The sequence below is a fragment of the Panthera tigris genome, chromosome D1, assembly GCF_018350195.1.
Source record: "Panthera tigris isolate Pti1 chromosome D1, P.tigris_Pti1_mat1.1, whole genome shotgun sequence".
Lineage (NCBI taxonomy): Eukaryota > Metazoa > Chordata > Mammalia > Carnivora > Felidae > Panthera > Panthera tigris.
In genome coordinates, this window is record NC_056669.1 from 13,812,051 (window position 1) to 13,827,589 (window position 15,539).

The 15,539-nt window shown below is 45.7% G+C and overlaps 2 long non-coding RNA genes across 3 annotated transcripts; one reads left to right on the forward strand and one right to left on the reverse strand.

The window, feature by feature from the left end:
- Positions 1-741: 741 nt before the first annotated feature.
- On the reverse strand, positions 742-5,675 carry LOC122231439. Its single transcript, XR_006208684.1, has 3 exons — positions 5,599-5,675; positions 4,022-4,081; positions 742-852 (listed from the first exon to the last, which is right to left on the reverse strand). It is a non-coding gene; the product is annotated as an uncharacterized LOC122231439 (long non-coding RNA).
- Positions 2,337-14,061, forward strand: LOC122231438. Of its 2 annotated transcripts, XR_006208682.1 has the most exons (6): positions 2,337-2,609; positions 2,771-2,779; positions 5,654-5,817; positions 5,913-6,303; positions 11,804-11,946; positions 13,297-14,061. It is a non-coding gene; the product is annotated as an uncharacterized LOC122231438 (long non-coding RNA). The 2 variants fall into 2 exon arrangements; XR_006208683.1 differs by lacking the exon at positions 5,913-6,303.
- Positions 14,062-15,539: the final 1,478 nt, after the last annotated feature.

The window sequence follows — 15,539 nt, forward strand, 5'->3', positions numbered from 1 at the left end:
TGGGCAGATGGATCGGGCTGAGAGAAAGGAGGAGGGGACGTGGGCTTAAGGGGAGGGGGCACCAGCGGAGAAGCCTGGCAGCCCTCGGAGGTCTTTGTTATTGATTTAGCGTGAGGACTCAAAGTGGCAGGCAGGCAGGTGGCAGGGGCTGGCGGGCGGGGAAGACAGGTGTAGGCGGTCGTGGGCAGTGATTAGCCGGGGTGTTCCAGATGTGGCTGGGGGTGTCAGCTGGTGGTGACTAACGTGGGTGCTTCTGAGGGGCGTGGCGTCAGATGGTGGTTTCAGAATGCAGATGCGAGAGTTCTGGGCCCCCCCCTCGCTGCTTCCACACCGCTTCACACGAGTTCTACTCTCCCGAGCATGCGCGTTCAACTTCGTCTTTACTTCCGTGTCGCGACTACCCCCTTTCCTACATTCGTCTCTAGGCCAAGGGCAGGAATATGCAGATTACTCTCCCCCAGCCTTCAGCCTTCAGCCTTCAGCCTTCAGCCAATTTTGGAGATGATCACACGGACCGAGCATCCTCGATCGTGTACGAGCAAGTACAATCAAGTACGATCATGCGCGTTCACGTGAGAAACATACCTGGTGGCAGAGGACGTTCATAGTCCACGGTCTTCTTTGCCTGCTTCCTTTTTGAAAACCTGCCTACGATTTTTATAAAAAGATTTTTATCGAAGTAGAATATACACAAAAAGTAAACATAGTAGTACCACTCCCACTGGATCAAGAAACAGATAATTCACAGCACTCCAAAAGCTTTTCTTAGTCTGTTCCAGTCACACTAACTCTGTTCCGGCCTTCTTCTCCAAAAGTGGCCACTTGCCTTCAATCACCACAGATTCGTTTTGGCTGTTTCGGAATTAAAAAAAATTTTTTTTTAACATTTATTTATTTTTGATAAGAGAGAGAGCATGAGCAGGGGAGGAGAGAGAAAGAGGGAGACACAGAATCCGAAACAGGCTCCGGGCTCTGAGCTGTCAGCACAGAGCTCGACGCGGGACTTGAACTCACGGACTGTGAGATCATGACCTGAGCTGAAGTCAGACGCTCAACTGACTGAGCCACCCAGGCGCCCCATGTTTCGGAATTTTATATGAATGGACCCAGACACAATGCATTATGGTCTAGCCAGCTCTTTTTGCTCAACATTTGTATGCAATGTTTGTTCTTTTTCATTGCTGTATACTATTCCACCATCTGAGTCATTCACAATTATCTGTTCCACTATTAAGAAACATTTGGATTATTTATGGATTTGGCTTACGATGAATAATGATGTCCTAATCATTTTGACAGGTATTTTGTTCTATATATGCATCCGTTTCTCTATATTTGGGAATGGAGTTGTTAGAATCATAGGGTATGGGTATGCTCAGCTGTAGTAAGCACTGTTTAGTAGAAAGGATTTTGCAAAACCATGTACCATGCCTTGGCCTTGATGTTATGGCACCAGCCCCCTTCCACACCACAGGGGCCCAGGAACTCACCACAAACCAGTCATCACCCACAGCCTCCTGTCTCAGGCATCTTGTTGGACCACTCAGCCTCTTACCCACTTTGACATGTGGCTCTCCCTATTCATCTACTCTTGCGTACTGACCCTTATGAACTCTGGCTCCCTATGACCATTTCAGGCCTTCCTTGCTTCAATGACCCCTTTGTATCTGCTTCTGTGACTCACCGACCAATGAAACTCTTGACTACACTCCATCCCCAATCACAGAGTTCTGGTGTGGCCTCCACAGAGCTCATTCAGACCAGCCCCAGCTCCTGGCCTGTGTGTTAAGAGTGGGTAGAGCGATCGGAAGTAGAGCTTTGCCATCCCAAGAAGAGAAGCAAGTGAACTGTAAGACAGGCAGATCAATGAAATCGGCTTTTTTCATTATTAATGGGCCCAATTTGTCCTGGGTTAGTGGCTATTTACAAAATTTCAAGATGCCCAGCCCTTTGAACTTCCCTGTGTCCCGACCAGACTTCCTTGCTATGGTGAATGTGTGTGCGTGTGCATGCGTGCGTGTGTGCATGGGCATGTGTGTGATGTGTCTCTTTCTCCCAGCGTCTGTGACTTGCATGTCTGCAAGCAAGTGCTTGCACCCAGAAGGAGGGTGTGATGAAACGCTGTCACGTGGCTAGCCGCGGGCAGTGAGTCAACGAGCTCCCCCACAGCCACCTCACTGGAGTGGAGGGAACAGGAACCACCACACTTGGCAACTTGGGCTGTGTCCACATGGTTGGAAACAATCTGTGAAGTGAGTCAGATCCATTGAGAAAACAATTAAGTCAGTGGGAAAAGAAAATCGGTAGGCCGGGTTATTTGGCATGGTGAAAGAAAGCAGCCCATTGTTTGTTCACATTTGTCCCTTTCCAGCTGGTCATTGTGACACTAGCTGATGCTGGGCTTGCCTACACAAGTGCTTTTAACAGTTTGACCCAGACTCTGTCTACACAGCTCTAAAACCCTCCAGCGAGCTTGTCCAGAGTCAAAGAATCAACTATCTGCCTCACTAGTAATTCTGTCCTCAGGACGGTTTTATGGGGATCCCACTGGAAATGATGGCAGACATTTTGGGGCAAGATAGGACTTTGGGGTTGCTCCACCACTTCTGGTGAGTTCCATGTCTGAGGACTGAGTAGCTTCAGGCAGCTCTAGATAATATCTGGCCACTGGTATGGGAGGCAGGGATAGGGGTCAGATGAAGTTCAAAACTGTGAAATCCAGAGATAATCCCCCCAAATCATGCTGACCACCTTTTTTGTTTTCACTTAGGATTGTTGGGTGAGTGACCCCAGAAGAGACAAACTTCTAATTCCGGCCTCTTGGAGATCATTATCCCAACTCCCAGATTTTTTTTAAGCTTTATTTTTTTTAATGTTTATTTCTTTATTTTGAGAAAGAGAGGGTGCATGCAAGTGGGGGAGAGGGGCAGAGAGAGAGAGAGGGAGAGACAGAATCCCAAGCAGGCTCCATGCTCAGTGCATAGCCTGACACGGGGCTCGATCCCACGACCGTGAGACCATGACCTGAACCGAAATCACGAGTCGGACGCTTAACTGACTGAGCCACCCGGGCGCCCCCCAACTCCCAGATCTTAAAGGGGAGAAAAGGGAGGCCCAGGGAGATAGAGAGACATACACAGGGCTACACAGGTAAAAAGTGAGTGTTCACTTGGCTAAATTTAATTGCACCTGGCTGTCTCCAGTTAAGGTGCTAATGAACCAGGAGACGCAGATACAACATAGCAACCTGTAATGGACATGTTGAAAAGGAATGGGTTATGAAGTAGAATTCTCTCTTAAGAACTAGGGAGCTTCTCTGAGTCCTTTTTTGGGCACCTTTCCTGTATCCAGCTGCTAGTTACCTGCAAGAACTCTCATCAATCTCCAAAGAACAGCGGTGTCCAAAAGTTGGGGAATGTGTATGATGTGGCTTTGGCTGGAGCATATTTATGACCTGGAGTGTGCTCTAATTGTGCAGATATTCCCATAAATGTTATTTTATTAAGTTGAGCTACAGTAAATCTGTCATCTCCATAAGTAACACCACAGTGAATCTGTAGGTAAGCTCAGAATACTGCCGTGAGCCATGCTGGGCTATTAGCTTCAGTCCAATGTTGTTATCTGCGCAGTTATAGCATCTCAGGGGCAAAACTCAGGCACTGCGTTTACAAGATTTGGTTCCTCATGCATGCCCTTGGCTCCCAAAGACAACAGAAATGGCTACAAAAGACGGAGGCAAGAAAACCAGAGAATGCTGAATGTTTGCTTCCTCTAGCCCGTTTGGAAACAGCTCAGGCCAACAAAGAGCGCTGGAACAGGGAATTCAGCGTCTTGGGTTCTATTGTTACTCTTATGAACTTCTCAACCTAAGGAAGATCCGTTGGTGTGACGGGTCTCACACCTGCCATCTTGGAAATGGCGGCACGGTAGGCATGCCTCTCCATGGTAAATACCGCAGTCCTGGAAGCCAAGTTGTTGAGATCTCAGGGTGAAAGCAATAATAATTAAGTGTATCTATTACCTGGTCTGATATCCTCTGACCACCACCTGGAGAGGGTCCATAATCCACTATCTCCTTCCCCTGGGGAAAGAAAGGAAAGGAGATTAATGATGTCTCTTCCTCCAGGGAAATTTATGACACGTTGATATCCAGGCACTTTGTTCATGAATCTGGATGACTCATGTCTACTTGTGGTGTAGAAGCCAGACTATTGTAAACATAGCATTCCTGAGTATATTAGGAATTTTCCAGAGCTGACAACATTCAAGAACAATCAGGTTCAGCCCTAGTCCTTGCCCCTCAAAACCGATCGCGGGCTCCCAGTTGTGAGGCAGTACAGTGTGTTCAGAGGAAGCAGTCTTTGAAGGGACAAAATTGGGAGGCATTTGCTTTAGCGCTCTGGATTGAATTAGTTGTTATTCATTACAGGAAATCACGTTTCATAGTTCCTAAGAAATAAGGCAAACGTTTTTAAGATTTGATTCCATATCCAATAGAATCTCTCTCCACAGCCTTTTCAGAGCATCACTGTAAAGTCCCCCAGCCCCCGCCATTTTTTTTTATTAACCTGAGAAGAAAATGAACTGAGTTTGGAGAAGGATGTTAGGCGGACACAAGGGAGGGTTTACAGACCCAGGGAAAATGCACTTGAAGAAAAAATGCCACAAACTGGGGTCAGCAGACATTAAATTATAGACATGCCCATGGTTTGTCCAGATTGGTTAGAACATGTTTCTTTTCAGCAATAAAAAACAAGAGCCATTAACAAGCAAAGATGTTAGATGGAATTAAGTGGCGTTCAAACGATGAAAGGGGAATTTAAGGAGCTAACCTTCCACTGCCCAGGCAGTTTACCCAGTCAATTAAAACACAAGACTGTCTTTCCCACCGTCCTGCCATCAACGGGAGAAAGTGACTCTGATAGGCCACAAGGCTTGGCTGCCATATACCCTCACGCAGCCGTCCTTCCCAGAGCCTCCTGACGGCTTCAGGTGACTAAATGGCCAGCTAAGCACAACACATTTCGATTGAGAATGTTGTGTCTCGTGGTGGTTCCCTGATGCCTCCCTGATGCAAGGCACTGTCGTAGATCACCGCCATCCTACAGGCACGCCACCCAGATAGCAACCATAGGATTGTCAACAGAACGATTCACACACCGGCATCAGCAGCTAAACGCAGCGCAGTTTGCGACCCCAAGCACGACACCAAGATTCTAAATGGGATGTTGCAGCAGCAAAGATTCTAAAACACAACTGTGTCACTGGGGCATTCAGAGGGTGTCACGACCTGTAACTGACAGGCACACCTGCCCTGGTTTCCCCCTGGGCACAGCATTCTTGCATTCCCCTGGGCCTCCTGTTGCATTGCGGCTGCTTATTTGCATCCGCAAGCAGGGAGCAGGTATCCTGCAGAAATAGTCCGGGAGTGGTGTCTGATTCCCATAGGCCTTTGCAGCCAGCTCTAACGGAATGATTTCCAATATTCAGTTTCTGAGAATTCTAACCATGATAGGCAGACCATGGCAGATCTTAATGACAATAATATCATCTCATATTTTCATGGCATTTAACAGTTTACAAAGTGCTTTCACATACATTATCACATTTAATCCGGTGAGGTCGATACTCTCTTCTTTTTTTCTATTGGCAGGTTGGTGTAGTGGAAAGAGTGCTGGACCCAGGCAGACGTAAGTTCAAATCCCGGCAATGACCACCCACCAGCTGTCCAACCACAGACGATGTGCTCCCATTCTTCCAGTGTCCTTTTTTTGTACCTGTAAGATGGGGAATCATTTCTACTACCCGTAAGATGAGGTATGCGGTAAGAATTAAACAGCCTATATAAAAACACAGTGTAGGTCCTGATGCATAGAAGCACCGGATAATCGTTACTTTCTATCCACTTACAGAAGAAAACGAAGCTGGAGAGGTTAAGGGAATTGCTCAAAGTAACAGCTAGTAAACGGCAGAACTGAGACTTCATTTATTTTACAAACATTATTGAACACCTACTATATGCCAGTGCCTCAGGCATAGGAAAGTGGATAAGTCCTAATTCTAGTTCTCGAAATGTTCACAGTAGAGTGCCAGAGCCTGAAACGCAAATAATCAATTACAGTCTAGTGTGATGTGAAAAGCAAGACGTATTTAGGGAATGTCCTAAAGCCAGGGGTGAGCCCAGGTATCGACACAGGAAGTGAGTCTTAAGAAGAGGACCCTTCAGAGGAAGCAGCCACGGAGTTCAAGCTGGAATATACATCGCAGGTGGACGCTGCAGCCAAGAAGGGATTCGAGGGACAGGTGAGAGGGAGAGAGGAGGAAGCAAGGGTGGGCAGAGTCAAAGGGGCTCACAGGGGATGCTGTAAGGTGATCCCCTTCATCCAGTCCACGCTGGAGCGAACCCATGGGATGACTTCACATAAGGACCCAAGGTGGTCAGATTTGCATTTTTGAGATTGGGGCAGCAATGTGGAAGATCGACTGCAGGAAGGAGATAATGGAAGCAGTAGTTCAATGAGAGATAATGAGGCTGTGAACTAAGAAAGTGGCAGAGCAGACAATTTTGAGAGGTGTAGCAGAGTCAGAATTGACAGGGAGAGGCCATTGATTTGATGTCGAGGCATGAGAGAAAGAGGAGTCAGGAAGAACTCCCAGGTTATTAGCTTGGATGGCCGGGTGAATAGGTGCCCTCCCCGCCCCGACACAGCGGGGAGTGGGCTTGAAGGGTCAATAATGAGTTCATTTGGACTTGCTTGTTCTGGGAGACCTGGGGACATCTAGAAGCAGGTGTGCAGGAGAGGGCTGTGAGTCAGCCTTGGGAGAGAACGGGGGTGCTGTGCTCTGATCTGGGGGTCCCTGGCTTTTAGATGGTGGTTGAAGTTGGACGTAGGCTAAGACCACAGAGCAGGAAGAAAAGAGGGTCATGGAGAGCTCTAGGGAGCACCAACATTCAGGTGCTAGAATAAGGACTGTCAGAGACGCGGAAGTCCCAGGAGAAAGAGGGGCTTAAGACTCCAAGGGAGACAAACATTTTGTGATGGCGCAAGCAGACGGAGGTGTCAAAATCTACCCGGGGTCAAAGAAGATGGAAACTGAAACATGCCTATCACATTCGGAAATTAGAAGGTCACTTTGGCGACTTATTTTAAGATGTAGTTAAGAGAAGAACTTTTCCACTTTGGTTGTTGCTGTTGTTACTATGATCCAGAGTAAGAAAAATGTGTTATATTATGACCTGGGACAAAAGTTTCATGACCAATACTCGCTCTCTGATATTTCAGACTTTTCTATTCTATTCTATTCTATTCTATTCTATTCTATTCTATTCCATTCCATTCCATTCCATTCCATTCCATTCCATCCTGTCCCATCCCATATGGATGCTCCTTAGTATGCACTAAATTTGCTTTATGGCCAAATAGTGGGCTGCAAGCTGCAGTTTTAAAAAGCATCGGTTTAGATAGATATAATTTTCCTAGAAGAAGAGAAATGTAGGATAAAGGAAAGAACACTGGATTTTGAGTGGAGATACCTGATTCATGGCATGACTCAGCTACTTATTGCCTGTGTGACCTTAGATGTGCCCATTAACCTCTATGTGTCTCTTTCATTATCTGTAAAATTCAGATAATACATTAGCTGTAAAGGGATATTCTGGGGGATCAAAGAAGATAAAATATATGAATGCAAAGAGAGTATGTCTAGAATGGTCTTGGAAAAACTACGACTTTTTAGTCACATTCAAAGAAAGAGCAGAATAATGTCTTATGTGTCCCAGTTGGTTCTAGCTCTCTAACCTGAATCCTGGAGCCATACCACTGCAAAACACACCAAGAACCAGAATGGAACAAAAAAAAAAATCAGGCAAAATTGGTGGTGTTGCTACATTTATAAAATACTCTTGTTCTAATACTATTGTAGCCATCTTAGTTTCCTGATTTATATCCAGAATCTAATAGAGGACTTCCCTTAATAAAAGAAGAGCCAATACAGGCAGTTTTTTTTAATGTTTATTTTTGAAAGAGAGAGAGAGAAAGACAGAGGGAGACAGAGAATCCATCCAAAGCAGGCTCTGCACTGACAGCAGAGAGCCCAATGCGGTGCTCAGACTCATGAACCATGAGATCATGACCTGAGCCATGGTCAGATGCTTAACTGACTGAGTCACCCAGGTGCCTCTACAGGCAAGTTTCCTCACCACTGTGTGAAATGACAGCAGAAAATACTGCAGGCAAACACAGAAAGATGGGATCCCAGTGGCACCTGGGTCCCAGTTGGTTGAGCGTCCAACTCTTGGTTTCGGCTCATGTCATAATCTCACAGTTCATGGGACCACACCCTGCACTGGGCTCCTTGCTGGCAGTGCAGAGCCTGCTTGGGATTCTCTCTCTGCCCCTACCCTGGCACACATTCTCTCTCTCTCTCTCTCTCTCTCTCTCTCTCTCTCTCTCTCTCTTTCTCTCTCTCTCAAAATGAAAAAATAAACTACAAAAAAAAAAAAAAAGAAAGACAGATCCTTTAATATAGACAATAATCTTTACGAATTCCAGTAGACCAGCTGGTATCACTGTATTAAGGCATAATACAGTAATTGATTTTTATGATTCACTCAACAAACTGCTACATTTTAATACCTAACATATGCGTTGACTTAGGTGTAAGGAAGACAAAGATGACCAAGGCATCATTTCTAACCTCTAAAAATGTGCAAACAGGTGGCTGAGCAGACACCTACATGGATAATTCCAATTAAATGGTACAACTAAAAGAGATATGCATTTGAGTATAATAACATATGAACATACCATGAGAGAAAAAAAGAGCAGCCAGCCCAATCTGGAGTTCAGGGAATGCTTCCTGAAGTTCACCTTGCCCAAGACGAGTCTTGGTGTAAGCATTAACAAAGGAAGCTGGGAAAGACATTTCAGAAAGGCAGAATAGTCTAAGAATGCCACAAAAGTATGAGAACCTGTATAGTGTATACACTATCTCTCAAGCATAAAAAGGCAAGAACAAGCTAGACAACAGAGGTAGGTATGGTCGCCATCTTGGAGAGACTTCCCTACCAAGTTAAGGTGCTTAGAGTACATTGCATTGGACATGGAAGCCATTAATGGGGACCAATCACTCTGGAAGCCTTATGGAGAGGAAGTTAAGAGTAGGTCAGGGACATATTTGGCGATAATTGCAGTGATCCAGGAGAGACATGTTGAGGGCCTGAGGAGCAGTAATAGAGAAGGAAGAGAGGAGTTAGATTTGAGGAATATTTTGGATGCTGAGATTAGATGTGGGGGGTTGAGATCATATGACACTCTACTTCAGAGACCAAAAATGAGTAATACTGACCTATACTGCCCAACAACATTGTCATCCTCAAGTTCGGGGTCCAGTGTGGAAAAATTAAGACAAGTCTGTTGTAAGCACTTGTAACACAAGGTTGAAGATGCTAAGTGTTGAAACAGAGGTGTAGACACCTGGCTGTGGGAGTCAGAGGAAAGAGGCATAAATTCCAGTTGAGTTATCCAGACAAGGCTTCATGGAAGAAGTGGCCTTCAAAGTGGGCTTTGAAAGATATAAAAGATTTCACCATGAGTTCATAAGAGGAGAGGGCATTTCTGGTGGAGGAAGCATCCTGAGCAGTCATTGGGACAGGGAATGGTGTAGTCTAGGGACAATACCACAGGCTCTGGAGTTACACAAGCCTGGGCTCAAACAGCTCTGTCATATTCTAGGCAGAGAGTTAGGGGTAAGTTACTTTGCTCCTCTGAGCCTCTGTTCCTCATTTGTAAAATAGTTATAATTATCATTTATCTTATGGTTCCTCTATTTAATGAAATAATGTATTTAACTGTGTTTGACTCAAAGCAAGCCATCAGCACAGTTAACTGCTATCCTCTTATCATGGCAGAGCAACAGGGAGTGGGGGCTGAGGCAGGGTGTGTCATGTAAAGGAGAATGCATATGGTGCAGAACAAAATGGAGAGGGAAAGTGGGTCAGAGAGCCTGGGAGAGACTGTGCAAGGCCTTGAGTGCTAGACTAAGGAATTTGGACTTTACTGGGTTGGCGGTTGGGAGCCACTGAAGATTCACAAATAGGGCTGAAGAGTTGAGCTGTGTTGACTGAGATTAATAAGTACCCATACGAAAGATGGTTTGGAGGAGGAAGGGATTGAAAACATGACAATCATTTATGAAATGATTACAAGAGCTCAAATGAGAGGCAATGAAGGTCTGAATTTGTGTAGTGTCAATAAGAATGGGGAAGAGATATTAAACATGGGGGAATTTGTTGAGGTAAACTAAGAGGAAATATCAAATACCCAAATTTCCAATCAAGGTTACTGGAAGGAGCACCAACAAATATTGGGACAGGAGTTGTGAGAGTCAGGAAATAGACAAAATGGTGGGCTTTTTGAAAAACTGAAAAGTTTTGGGGGTTGCTAATGATCTCAATATTCCTTCTCCGCCATGCTGTATAGATGGCTACCCGGCTAAAGACTTCATTTCCCAGTCTCCCTTGCAACAGGTGTTGCCATGTGATTAGGTTCTGACCAATGGGATGTAAGCAGAATGATATGTGCCACTTCCAGATCATTCCCTTAAAAAGAGTCACTTGTTTTCCATTCTTCTTTCCCTTTCCTAAAGGTCTATATAGGAATGGAGTAGTGAGCCATGCAGGCGAGGGCAACCTCCAAAGCATTAGGATTAGAACAACAAGGGGCCCCAGCAGAGCTGTGCCTCTTACCCAGACCTCTACCAGCTCAGATTTTCACATAAAAGGGAAACACAGCTTAAACAGTCCTCTAATAAAGAGACAATGAGTTTGGTGTATAGTAGAAGGCAGAGGTGGCCAGGAGAGGTCAAGCCTGAACGGTAGGTATAGAGATGGATCCAGGGTGTAGACAGGGATTTAAGAGTCATGTGAGTCATGATGATGCTTGAAGCCATGTAGTGAGTGAGATTGCTCAGGGAAGCACTGGAGAGAGAGGAGAGGTGAGGACCACAGGGCACCCGGACAGCATGTTTGCTCAGGTGGGAGGGAAGGAAGAGGAGCAGGGACTGAAACTGAAATGGAGGCAGGTGCACAGTGGCGATGAGCTGAGAAGGAGGAAGAAGAGACAGAAGAGAATAATGGCAGGGTCATCGGGAGAAATTTTTTTCCTTGATGAAGAGTGGCCAACAATGTCAAAATCTGCAGAGGACAAGGGAGGTAAGAACTGAGAAAAGGCCACAAAATTTACGGAGATTAGAGTATACTTAGGACAGGAAGCAATCAAGAAGAAGTCAAATTATGTTGAAAATAATGTGCTTAAGAAGCCTGGGAATTTATTATTTTTTATTATTTATTTTTTATTTATTATAATTTATTATTTATAGTAAAGTGCAAAGAGTTCAATCAATCTAAAATTATTTTTTAAAAAGTGTAAGGCAAATAATATATGTAGAAACGTCTCCCTCTGGGAGGTAGAGCTTAATCCTCCCTGTCCCTCAGTATGGGCTGGACTTAGTGAGTTGGCTTCTACAGAATAGGATGCAGAGAGGGGAAAAAATAGTAACTTTAGAGTGGAGAAACCTGGCGAATACCTCCCACCTTACCCAAATGGTCAAGGTCAACTACATCAGTGATAAGTCACATGGATATAATGCGCCCTTGTGTGATGTGTTGAGAAGGGCAATTCAGCTCTGTGGTGGTCTTTCCCAAAACCCATAACCTCAGCCTAGAATTGAGGAAAACATCAGACAAACTCAAATTGAGAGACGTTCTACAAAATACCTGACCAGTATCTTCAAAACTGTCTAGGCCATGAACAACAAGGAAAGACTGAAAAAGTGACACAGACCAGCAGCTATGGAGACTTGATGATCAAACGTTATGTGGATCGTGGACGGGATTCTGGAACAGAAAAAGAAAGGGTATTACTGAAATCTAAATAAAGTCTGGAGGTTAGTTAACAGTATCGTACCAACATTACCTTCATAGTTTTGATAAATATACCACAGTTATATAAGATGTTAAAATAGGGGAAGCTGGGTGAAGGATATCCTCTCTATTCTTAACTATCTTTGTAACTTTTCTGTAAATCTAAAATTATTTCGGTATAAAAAGTTTGGGGGGGGGAGTTGTTTTGTTTTGCTTTGTTTTTTGAAGGAGTAAGGCACGGGCAGAGCTAGGTCCTTACTAGGACTAAGTAAGTTTGCAATAGGAAGTATCTGGTCTCCCACTGCCCCACCCCCCACCCAAGAAAAACTTTCCGTTAGTCCATTATTACAGTACAATGGAATGTTCAATTTCACACTGTGTGTGACATTCCATGCCAGCTAGAATAGTTAATGCAACTTTACATTTATGACTCTGCTTGGGTGTGAATTATTGTGTTTATGAAAATCTCCATATTAATGTCTGATTGTAAATCATTCTGCCGGCTCCTTTATTAATAGCTCAATTCCCACTACTCACTGCTGCAAGCCATTCAAATTACGGCAACCGTACAGGAAACGGGCTGCTTCCCATTTGTTTCCCATCTAAATTTAACCATCTTGGGCTTTGCTTTAAAGCCACTGTTCCTCAGAATTGTTCAAGCCAGACATGTTTGACTGTGTTCATTGGTGAAGTTAAGGCAGCGTGTCTGAGGGGTAGTTTATTACTCTCTGTGTCTGGATTTCCTGCTCTTCAGAAGTGATCTGGGCACAGATCCTGGTGGTGTTGGTTCAAACCCTGGCTGTGTTACTAACTGGCTGTGCGATCTCAGCAAGCTATTTAGTCTTTCTGGGTCCCGGTTTCCTCATCTAAAGTGGAAATCATAACACATCATTTTTATTTGTTTATTTTTTTAATGTTTATTCATATTTTGAGGGGGGAGAGGGGCAGAGAGAGAGAGAGAGAGAGAGACCCAGAAACTGAAACAGGCTCCAGGCTCTGAGCCGTCAGCACAGAGCCTGATGCGGGGCTCAAACCCTTGAATCATGGGATCATGACCCAAGCCAAAGTCGGATGCTCAACCAACTGAGCCACCCAGGCACGCCAATCTGAGCTATTGTTTTTAGAGTTGGTATGAAAATTGAGCGTGATGTTGTTAGGAAAACTGGTGGTGTAGTTGTGGCAGGTAGGAAGCTCTTGGCGGTCTTTTTGTGATGGGAATTATACTAACAATAATGATAGTATTAATGGTGGGTATAGCTGAAAGAATTTAGGACTGGCATCCAGAAGGTCTGGGTATAGTTCCAGTTTGTCTGTAAACTAGAGTTGTGATCTTGGAAAAGTCACTTTATATCTCTGGCTCTCTGTTTCCCCAGGTGTAAAATGAAGGAGCTGCCTTTCTTAAGCATCTCTCTTCCCCAGGCTAGTATTCCAGGCTCTACGTGTGCAACAGTCACCCCTAAAAGGTGTGCCCACCTTCATTCCTTTTTTCCATCCCTTCCCCAACCACCGCCGGCTCCTCGGGTCAGACGGCTCAACTGGAGGCTACAGAATATTCAGGAAGGGGCCAGCCTTGGCTTTGCATTTTCAGGCTTCCTCACACGACAGCTCAAATCAGACCCCCTACCCCAGCCCCCTTACCGGCAGGAGGGGAAATATGAAATCTCAGCAGGCAAGGAGGTTTTTTATGCTTCTGTAAATCATTAAAGTGGCCAATATTTCCCTTTGCTGCACTTCTCCCACCTCACAATATTTTTTTTTCCTGCAGTGAAATCCATTCGCCCAGCCTGGAAATGTGGTCACTTTATAGAAAATCTTTAGCTTGTACCAGCACAAATGGATGGGTCTTATTTCCTGTCTACAGTTCATGGTGTTGCAAAGGCATTGCCAAAAACTATTGACTGAGACATAAAAGCAAGAAATGGATGGAAATGAACGTGGGCACGTTCGCGTGTACATTTACAAACACACAGAGCCGAACATGATCAAGTCTACACTTAAAGGAAGAGATTCCCTGAAGGGACGTCCTAATTCATAACTCAGCCCCCTACCCTGCCCATGTTCAGAATCTATCTCACGCTCTGGAGGAGGGAGAAGAGGGTAGGACCAGGCAATGTGGTTTAGATACTGGGGAAGGAACTCCGTCCCCAGTAAGTCTCCCTGATCCCTGTGCCATGATGCTGGAAATAACACCCTTAACGATCCATCCATCTTGTAATTTCAGAAGTAGAGAAAAACATTCAGAATCCTCTGCGATTCTTTTTTTACTAAAATGATACTTCCTAAAAACGACTGCACCTTGCCTTTTAAGAACGAGCTTTGGGGTACGTGTAATGCCATATACGATTTTCACAGATTTCTGAGGGAACTGTTAGCACCCCCATTTTCCTGATGATGAAGCTGGGGTCCTCAAGGATGAGGTGAGGCATTCGACATCACCCAGTTAGGAAATGGGGCAGTGGGGACCCCAGCACACTCTCTTGAATTCAGTCCCAATGTTCTTTCCACTCGGCCACATTGCCACCTGGCAGTACCCTGAAGCAGAGGGGCAATCACCCTCAGGAACTCAGCTTCCTTCTGATCACAAGGTTTGTAATCTGTGGGAAAAGAGATGGAGCCCGAGAGGCAGGGACCCGGAGGCACGGATGGAGCCGCGGGACTCACAACAGTGAGCAGCAGTGGGGGCGCGCCTGTCGCTCACTTTCCTCACCGGATCTGGAGAGCCCAGTACGTGCTCAACAACACCCAATCTCCCTGGACACCGACTTACTCCCTGTGTGATCGCTTTGTGTCCCATTTCCTCATCTTTCAAGAGGGAGTCACAATACTGATTTCACAGAGTATTGCGAGGATTACTGAGACATCTAATAGAGAAACGTGTTTCATTTCTTCCTTCTCCCTCCCTCCTCCCTCCCTCCACCCCTCCTTCTACCCCTTTTTCCCTCCACCCCTCCTTCTACCCCTCCCTCCCTCCACCCCTCCTTCTACCCCTTCCTCCCTCCTCCCTTCCCTCTTTCCCACCCTCCTCTCCCTCCCTTGTCCCCTCCTTCTTTCCTTCCCTCCTTCTCTTTCCTTCCTTCCCTCCCTCCTCCGCTTCCTCTTTCCCTCCTTCCCTCCCTCACTTCCTTCTTTCCTGCCTTCTTCCTTCCTTCCTTCTTCCTTCCCCCCTTCTTCCTTTCTTCCTTCCCTCCTCCCCTTCATCTTCCCTTCCTTCCCTCCTCCCTCCTCTCCCTCCCTTGTCCCCTCCTTCTTTCCTTCCTTCTTTCCTTCCCTCCTTCTCGTTCCTTCCTTCCCTCCCTCCTCCCCTTCCTCTTTCCCTCCTTTCCTCCCTCACTTCCTTCCTTCCTTCCTTCCTTCCTTCCTTCCTTCCTTCCTTCTTCCCTCCCTCCCTTCCTTCCCCCCTTCTTCCTGCCTGTCATCCTCTCCCTCTGTCTCTGCACTGTTTGGTAGCTTTGGACCCAAATAACCTGAATTGAGTCACTTGAGGAGCTTCAATTGTCTGCTGGTCCCTCACCCCTGGCCCACCCCCACTTCCTCCACAGAACACTCAGCTCTTTCCCTCCAGGCGATGTCCTCAGGAAAATGCTGGCCTCCCTTGCAGCCAGAGGCCAACAGGCCA